Consider the following 10,085-nt stretch of genomic DNA (forward strand, 5'->3'; position numbering starts at 1 on the left):
ACACCACGTAAAACCAGCTGGAACCAGTTAAAGCTGTCAGTGCTCAGAATCACTCAGACATCTATGTTGTCCATCCTAATACTTTATTTTAGAGTTGAAGTTACTAAGCTATATTTACTGAGTCCTCTAGTTCCCTACAGCACATTAGGCAACTCAAAAATATTTTGTGTCTAAATTAAAGAAAATAAAGAAGAATTAACTTCTAAAATAATCCATGGTTTGAGGGTTTCCTGAACTGAGCAAATAATAGTGGAGAGGGCTGAAGAGGAACTGAACAGGTTGTGTTTTCTGTATGCATCTTCAACATTTAATTTACTGATTTGCTCAGAAGATCAGAATTATGGAAGAAAATTATCCTGATGCCCTTTCCAAAAATACTCAGAGTACAGAGAAGGCAACGATTTTCTGCATTTGAAAATTCATGGAAAGATATCTTGAAACATTTATACACAAATACATTGAGAAGGAAGTATTGCCTGAAAAATTGCCTCAGTTTAAAGATGTTCTTTCTAGGATCAGGAGCCATCTTGACATTCAGATGACATAAGTAATGAGTGGTGTTGTTTTGGGAAATTCCAGATGGTGACTTTTTTGGTAGTGGTCAGTGCTATTTTCTAAGCTGAATTTCTCTAACGTGCCCAGCACTGAACACGTGTCCATATTCCTGCACAATGCAATAGAGAATATTTGGCCAACTGAACTGTGTGATTGGCAGAACATTCAGACATTTCATTTTGGAAAAGAAATGTCACTTCATGGAATGGAACTTCCAGCAGATGATTCCACTGCCACTGCTGAAGGGGAAAGATTCTCTAATTTTTCCTTTATTTGAAAGTAGAATATAATATTTTTTTTTTAAACATGGACATGTGAATATAGGCTTCTGATTTTTAAAGTATTATCTTGTTACCATATTGTAGGAAAAATCCAATCTGAATATTTTCTGTGGGTCTGTAGACTTCTCCATTTTGTTGGTTTGTTTGGTTTTTTTCCAATGACATCATTATGGTACTTACAATAATTAATTCGGTATGAACAGTTGCTGGTTAATGCTCTAAATAGTCTTTTTGTTTTACCACTGGTAGATTGAAAAGTACTTTTATAAATGCTGCTAAGGAAAATTGCCTTCATCTGATATGAGATCACTTCGAAGCACTCTGTTTCATTTATTTAGAGGACAACAAGTAGGACTCTGAACTAAACTATGAGATATAACAAAAGTAGGCTTTTCCACTCCTGTCCAAACCATGAAGTGTAATAATGTTTCAAAGCAAAACACTGTTATTAGGTCATGACGTGAAAAGGAAGCAGCAAGAGGAACCCCTTCTTTCCATTTTGTACTGGATGTTGGCAAAATGAGGCAGGAATAGAGGAAGAAAGAGTCTGCAGGAACCTTTTCAAAAGAGAAGAACCAGGAATGAGTAAGTTGTCCAGAGCTAGTAGTCCTTTATGGTCCTTTATTCTCTGTGTGACTACTGTCAGGTTGCTTAGAGATTTTGTCTTGCTTGGTAAATATCCTTAATAATCTATTTGCCTTAGAGAACCAGATACAGGGACAGAGAACAAAATGGAGGAGGGTTTCTCCAATCAGACTAGCAGGCCTGAATTTTTTCTGTGAAATCACAAAAGCTGGCTCCAGTTCTAACCAAAATCCTGCTATTGACCAAGAAATTACTAAGAGGTGACAATATAATTTTACTAAGAGACAACAAGGTCTATAATATTTTATGTTTTGCAGACAAAAGCAAATCAGAATAACAACCAAAAAGTTTATGTCTTGGGGAAAGTAAAGACTTGGTCATCCTAGTCCTAGGTTGGACTAGATGACCTCTAGAGGTCCCTTCCAAATCTAACAGTTCTGTGGTTCCTCATCTTCCCTTGGTGGGACACAAAAAGGAAAGGAGACAAAAACTGGAGATGTGTTCTTCTTTCAGCCTAGAGAAGAGAAGGTTTCAGGGAGACCTTATGGCAGCCTTCTAACACCTAAGGGGAACCTACATGAAAGATAGGGAGAGACTTTTCACCAGAGAGGGCACTGACAGGACAAGGGTAATGGTTTTAACCTGAAAAAGGAGAGATTTAGGTTGGGCATCAGGAAGAAATTCTTCCCCATGAGGGTAGGAAGGCACTGGCCCAGGTTGCCCAGGGAGGCTGTGGCTGCCCCATCCCTGGCAGTGTTGAAGGGCAGGTTGGATGGGGCTTGTGCAGCCTGGTCTGGTGGGAGGTGTCCCTGCTCAGGGCAGGGAGGTTGGAACTAGGTGATCCTTAAGGTCCCTTCCAACTTTCACCATTCTGTGATTCTATGATTCTTTTCTGGAAAGACTGAGATCCAGCTAGTGAGATATCTGCCTTGGATCTCAGCTGGATATTGTTTTCTCTCTGACAAATCTGTCCTCAGTGAGGATTTCTAGAGTGACCATCAGGAAGGAAGGTGTCAGCTGGACAAAAAACAGTGTATCTCCTACTGAAGTCATCCAGGGTGGGAGCACAGCTGAAACATTTTTCAAGAAACCTCTTTTAGTTTATGTCTGGTACAAGGATGGAGTGCTTTGTATTTAAGCAAACAGGAGTGTCTTTAGTTAATTAACAAATCAGTTAAAAATAAAGAAGTATGTTACATCAGAAGGTTTTATTCATCAAAATCATGACCATTTAAAATATAAGCCCAGGCTGATCGTTTTCAACTGAACTTTTAATTTCCATTAAGTTTTCCAAATTTTTAAATTGTTTTTGGATAAATGAGTGATGATAATCTATGCATCTATTCCCAAACCTATCCTCAGATTAAATTCACTCGTTTCTTCACAGGATGCCTTGGCAATTGCTGTGAAGCCCATTTTCTTCCAATGGCATAGACATTCAGTAAGATAAGAGATGTTCCTCCCATTTCCACATAAAAATTTCTCATTGTTAGCTTTCTGGAACGAGCAAACATGGACCTTAAGAGACCTTAACACAGACCTGCAGCTTCTTTGGTCTGTTTTAGGTTCTTTATCACTGACCCATCCAAAACCCCTGTGGCTCTATTGGATGCATACCATCTGTACATGTCCTTCCGGCAACAGCTTCTGGAATGGAAAGAAATCTTTTTGTGATTCCCCATTCCAGCTCTTTTTTCCTTCCACATCACCTTCAGAACTGCTTTGGTTTGGTCTTTTTTTTTTTTTTTTTTTTTCTTTTGACGCTGCTTCCAATCGTTCGCTTCCGATTTTCTCTCCTGTGCATGGGCAGGAGCTTGTGTTTATGAACCCAGTGAGGTGTTCCAGGGAAGCGTGACTTGACACATTAACACGTCTCGCGGTGCGTCTGAAGGCGTCGCAGGACGCTCTGTCAGTGGCGGGGGATAGCGGTTCATCACTCAGCGTGACACGTTGTTCCTCACTTATGCAAAGTGGGAAACGTTTCAATCTTCACAGACTAGCTGTGCATGGAAAGCTCCTTGCCTCCCACCCGATGAGGCTGTTTGAATTGTGATGAAGATGTGGAAAGAAAGGAAAGTTAAGTCTTTGTGTCCACGTTATTGCAGCTATATCTCATCTTTTATTTCTTTTTATTGTACTGAATTACTTGATTCATTTACCTCCCAATGATCCAGCTGGTATGAATATTGTTTATAACTTGTTTTCAACATTAAAAGTCTGAAAATATCCCATTAGAGATATCATATGACTAAAAGCTGAATTAAAGGATGACAGGAATCTGGCAGTAACAGAATATATACCATTGTTTTAATTTTAAAGTGTATAGAATTACCCTATTGTTCCAAATGCTCACTCTCTTTAACTACCACTTATGTTGTTTTAAGCAGCATAACAAATATGTAACATTCCACATACATTCTTATTAGAACCTCCTGAGAAATTGTGACCCATATAAATACATACATATCTTTAATTTTCCTTGCCAAGTTAAAACTGAACTCTGTTAAATTGAAAAAGAAAGAAGAAAGAAAGAAAAAAAACAACAACACAATTTGAAGCACAATATACTTGGACCTTTTTCACAAATAATTTTTTTAACTGGAATTTTCTAAAACATATTGCCTTTTGGAGGGTTGTGGGTAATAATATTTAAGTTATATGGAGATCTGAAAGATCAAGTCAAAGAAAAGCAACATTATTTTACAAAGGGGAAACAGGTGCAAAAAAAAAGAAAAGTGATTTGCCAACATCCCTTTTCAAACTAGAGGCAAAGCTAGAAATAGAACCCAGTGTTTTTTAGCCTGTGGTCCAATATTTTGTTCATTAAATCATACTGCTCATAATAAAAAGAAAGAATTAACTCAATGAAGACCTTTCACTTATGTACTGAGAGGGTGGTCAAACACTGGAACAGGCTTCCTAGAGAGGTGATTGATGCCCCAAACTTGTTAATGTTCATGAGGGATTCGGACAATGCCTGAAGTGGTCAGGCAATTGGACTAGATAATCTTTGTAGGTGCCCTCCTACTGAGATTTCTATTCTATTGTAATTATCATTCTGTGAAAAATTTTCAGTGGGAAATTCTGGGAGTGAAGGGTGTCCTTGGTAAGAAGTTGTGCTGCTGCTAAGAGACAACTGATTGAGCGTGGCCATAGAGTGGCCATAGCAGGCTTTGATGTTTGCAGTAGTTCATGTTTCTCTTAGGTAGGGCTTTCTGGTCACAGCTCATGTTCTTGGCCTTTCCCCAAGAATTCCCTTGGTAAAGGAGGCAGAGGCATGCAGGGATCTTTGGAAATAATAAAAAAGTCTTGTGGTACAGATGGGGACATTATTGGGCTGGGAGACCAAATACCTTCTGTCTACAGATACATTTGCACTGTGAGCCCACTGTGGAAAAAGCTTTTCTTTTGTTACACCAAAGGGAGAGCTTTTTGTTGTTTCTGCTGTACCTCTCAGTAAGTTGGGCCCTTAATGCCCAAGCATGGCTCAACCCCATTCTCACTCTTCTGGTCATACACAGTAAGTTTCTATTTACTGATGCTAGACTGATACCTTGCAAGGGATCATGTTGGGGTCATATACACGTGTAGTAAGAAACTTCAACTAAAGAGCAAATTCAGGTGGTTTTCCTTGATTTCTTTAGGCTAAGTGTTTATGACATGATAAGATGGCACCCAGAGCAGACACCCTAAGTTTTAGGATAACATTCCCGAGTTACTGAGCAATCTCCAGAGATCTATCTCAAAATCCAAGCACTCCATATAATCCATGCTGATTATGCAGAAGTTTAGTTTCATACCTTCATTCAACTACGTCTCAGAAGACATTTTAATAGACAAAAAAGTACCTTATCAACACTCTTCATGGATCTTTCCTTGAAGACTCTCTGTTGATCCATGAAATGACCTCAGGGAAAGAAGAAAGAGATGGAGATTGTGTGCTGTCTGTATGTTTGAAAGGTGGGAGATGTATTCAAGCAAAGATTTTGGGCTCAAGTACCCAAACTTGCTACCTGCTTTTAACCAGCACTGCTGTAGAGGAAAACATCATGTTCTCCTTTCTCATTTCTTTCATGGGTCCATCATCTATTGTTGTTGAAAACACATAAAGAATTTTGTATTATGATGTAACTTATGTAACTAGTCCAAAACAATATTAGATTTATTCCATTTGCTATATGAAAGATATTGTTAGAATGCAGTCCATTTGGCAAAACTTGTCTCATAGTTCCAGGCAAGGATTCAATCACCTGTTGCTAAGAAACTTAAAAAATATTGTCTGTTTTAAAATGTTCCTTTTTAATTGAATAAACTGTTAGTTTGAAATATTGCTGCCGAGGTTAAAAAGGTTTAGAAAATCATATAACTTTTTTTTACTGGAAAGCAAATTTTAGAATGGCTTAAAAGTAACAGCTGCAGCTTTTATTTACCCTATTCTTCAATTAGACATTAAAAGTTGTGTTGAACCAATGATTGCTTGAATATTTGGGAACTGAGTTACTAGAACATTGTCATAGACCAACTAAAAATTCTGATTACCAATACATTCGATCTGCACTATCCACATCAGCTCCATAACAATAATTTCCAGGAAATAAAACTGCCCTTAAGAGTTCTGAAAATGTTCAGGAATGCTACACAGGCACTAGTACATGTTTTCTCCATGTAACGGGGCTGAAAGGATAGAGGTGTTTAATCCCTGTCACTCTACACTTAGATCACACAGTAATCAAAGAGTTTTAAAATTTATTTATATACTTTTAATTGACTTTTTTTATGAATTCTGAATTTTTAATACGTTCCTCTTTTGTCAGAAGGATATTCCCAGGAAATGGAAATACACTGAGTTAATATTTGAAAACTAAAACATGAATCTGTAGTTAGTGAAATTCTGACAACGCACAACAGTTGACTTCACCTGCTGACCAGATTAATTTTTATCTCCTTGCAGCAGAATTTATAGGCAAAAGGAATGTTCTGCTTGCCTGATAAAATTGCACTTATTATATTAACACTTCTCAGCCCTCAGGTGAATACTGAAAAAGATTTTGGAGTCTGAAAAGAATTCAAGATCTGTCCTTTGAATTTATCTTTTGCAGTCTGCAAAGAGGAGGGAATGTTTTATACCACCACTCTGACTGCTCAGCTGGAGACCTGAGTGATACCCATCGATTTAAATATCTAATTTTTATATTTCACTGAATAATTTTGCTATATAGCAGTTTTGATGCAAGCAGAAGACAATAAATCCATGTTTTTGGATAGGGGACAAGGGGGAAAATTTTATCTCCAATACTTGACAGGTCTGAGACAAAAAAAAAAATTAAAAAAAATTGCATAGATCCAGGCTGGTTTTGGCTATCAAGATGTGATTTATCCTTCTAGAGGGAAAAGATCTGGTGTAAAACTTGGATCTGAATTGAATCTAAGCTATGTCTCAAAGCTAAGGGTTTAAAAACATAATTTAAACCAAAAAAAAAGAGTAGATGCAATGCTTTGGATTTTATTTTTTCTTCTTTTACCTGGTATTTAAAGTAAGTTTGGTAAAGAAAGGAACAAACCAAACATTCTAAGTGTTGATTTTTAATTATATTTTATTTTATTTTTTTTCCCCACAAGGCTTTCCCTTTGACTTTTTATTAGTTCTGTGAATAATGGGCTCATTTAGCCTGGAAGATACTGCTGGTAGGTCATGAAGCCCATCTTCCTGCATCCCAGTAGGACTGATTGCTTTACTCTTGAACCATTCCCAAACAGATGGGTGGCCCATACTTGAATACTCAAGTGATGGTGATTCCATGACCCCTCTTGGCAGTGCACCACTTCCCTCAGAGTGTATTTAGCTTTTCCTAACATTTAACCTAGATTTTTCTGAACTGGATTTTAATTCCACCATATTATATTCCTTCTTTGAGGATGAATGGGAGCAATTGGTCATCTGCTTTTACCAAACATCTCTGCACAACTTATTTAATTATGAACTCAGCAATTCAGATCAGGGTGGCTGAAAAGTTTACTAAGGTCTTCAAGAACACAGTCTGTATGACTGTAGATGTGTTTAGTTTAACTCTAAAAAATTTAAAAGAGATGTTTCATTCACTGAAAACCTGCAGGTTACAAATTACTGAATTACCAAAAGGATAGTTTAAGAATTGAAGTTTGTTACAGGTGCTAAATTCTGAAATGAAAAACAGGTAGTGCAGAAAATTCTGGCAAAACAACAGAAAGACTTTCCCAGTGAAAGACAAATAGATGTAGGTACTTACAAATCTGAGCATCCTCTTCGGAAAATCTCATCTGACCAAAAGGCCTACACAGTGAGTCTGCTCCCTAAAATCATTTGTCTGAGGTGTTCAGAGAAAGAGGTTATTGTGACTAAATCTTCATGCCTTTATCTGAGCTGTTTGCCTACACTTCCTTGCAAGGCATGAAGAGCATAGTCTCTTCTCCATTATGATTCATGCCATCTTAACATAACTTTCTAATATTCTCCACATGAATCATTCCTCAAAAGTACTTATTTTCCTTCCTTCTCTGTTAAGCACTCTGAAGCAATCTGTGGACAGCTGCAGCTGTGGGCAGCTTGGGTCAGATGAGAGCAACACCTTCTTGCTGTCATTTTAACTCGTAAGTACCTGCACAGGCTCTTTTTATCCTTTTTTATTTTTATTTTAGCCTGAAGCATGTCTAATACACAGCCTGAAGAAGCTAGTTTTTTTGTCTCATCATTGTGTAGAAGTGTGTTTCAGACTTTAGCTGGAAGTTGTCATAAAACCCTAATGTTTCCACTCATTGAGAAATTTACTGCATTTGAAGTTGAAATCTCTCAGTTTCTGTCCTTAAATGATGACTGTAAAATTGATCTTATCAGCTAAGGAGATGAGGCCACTCAAACAACCAGGAAGTGATTTCCAAGCACTATCCCTAATCCATGAAGCAGTTAAGTCCCTCTTGATTCCTGGGGATGAGGAAGCTTTAAACATATTAGTTAAGTCTATTCTGACAGGTTGTCTCTGACAAATCTGTGGAACGGGGGCTGTGCAGGCAGTGGATGGATATAAATGTGTTCTCCACCTGCACACATGCACAGCAGCATTGGATGTATTTCAAATTGATTGAAACTATAAATAGTGCTGCTGGCAAGGCTGCAAACAGCAACTTCTGGACTGAACTTCAGCCTTTGCACAGTGAAGTCAGTCAGATCAGTGAACAGTACAGCTTGTTGGGTTGAAGGTGTGTCATTGTGTCCTCTACTTCTTGTAACACTGTCAGGCTTACTTCTGTTTAACCTCGTGTAGTAACAAGCTAACAGAGCTTAAACAAAAAATTTCCCACTATTAAAAACAAGAGTGTTTATCCTGCAATCCCCAAAGGCCCAGCTATTGCCAACAGTTAACCATTGATGTGTGAGAGTGACCTGGAGGTCAAAAAAGATTCCTTTCACTAACAAGCTCAGTTTGTGCATGGGTCAGGGCTGTGACTCAGCTCCTTCTACCTCTGGCAGATGAGGAAATGTAACACTGGCAAAGCTTTAAGAGAGAAAAGAAGAAGAGAAAGGAAGACAGCAAAAAATTGTTGTTGTGCAGCTTTTGCCACGTGCCTAAAATCGGCTCTGTAAGACATTATCTGTGTTACAGTTGTAAGAAAATCATAGAAACTAGTCCTCTCAAGATAGGTCCCTGAGTTTTACAGCTACAGCTTAAATTTTCATCCCAAATATGATTTTTCAATTAGAAAAACATGACTAAGGCTCATGTTTTCCAACCAGCTGTCCCAAAATTTTTAATCTTACATCAGCCACTGCCCTGCTGTGTGACTGCAGGCAATTTCTCAACTCATTTATTTTCATTTATGATTATTTGTATTGCTGTATATCTAGGAGCCAGAGCCCTTTGTGCCAGGTGCTGTAAAAAAGAAGAGAGGACAATTTCTGCTGGAGAAAGCTGAGGGTCTACAGCCAAGGAAATAGGATAGATGCTGACTGACAGGTGAGGACAATAAGAGCTTAATTAAGAAGGACCACATTCAAAATGTGAGATTCTATCTCTGAGCATGACAGGCAATGGCCTTAACATGCTAGCAGCATGTAAGTGTTTTCCGTATCCATCATACTAGAAAAGCACCTTAAAGAGAGGACCAAAAAACCTAGTCCTTTGATGTTTACAGGGGTCTCCTTCAAAAGAGTCTGGATAGGAATATCTAGGGAGATATGGCTCAGTGATTCCATGTAAATTATGAACCTAAATAACAAGAATGATGGCAGTGTGGTGACACTCCTGTTCTTTCTTTTGTTGTTATTGAACCTCCTTAGGGGAAGCTTTGCATTTTCTAGAACATTTAGCAGGATGTGTCCCCTCCTGCATCGTGGCAAATAGCTAATAGAAAATACAGTCTGGAAATAGGTCCCTCAGCTCTGTTTAAATTCATTTTATGGATCTAGGTGTTGAAAAGCTCAATTTGAAGACTTAATTAAGAAAATAACAAACAAGGGAAGGACCAAATAAATCCATGCCACCTGCATATAGTATGAAATCATTTGCCTTGGCAAAATGCGAAAATATTCATCTTCACAATTAAACTAACATAACTGTTGAGCTGGCCATCCAATTTAATGTGATTAATCTTTATCATTGCCACGTCCATAGTCCTCCAGGACTTAATTCA

Source organism: Chaetura pelagica, unplaced genomic scaffold, assembly GCF_000747805.2.
Source record: "Chaetura pelagica isolate M959 unplaced genomic scaffold, ChaPel_1.0 scaffold46, whole genome shotgun sequence".
In the NCBI taxonomy this organism is placed as follows: Eukaryota; Metazoa; Chordata; class Aves; order Apodiformes; family Apodidae; genus Chaetura; species Chaetura pelagica.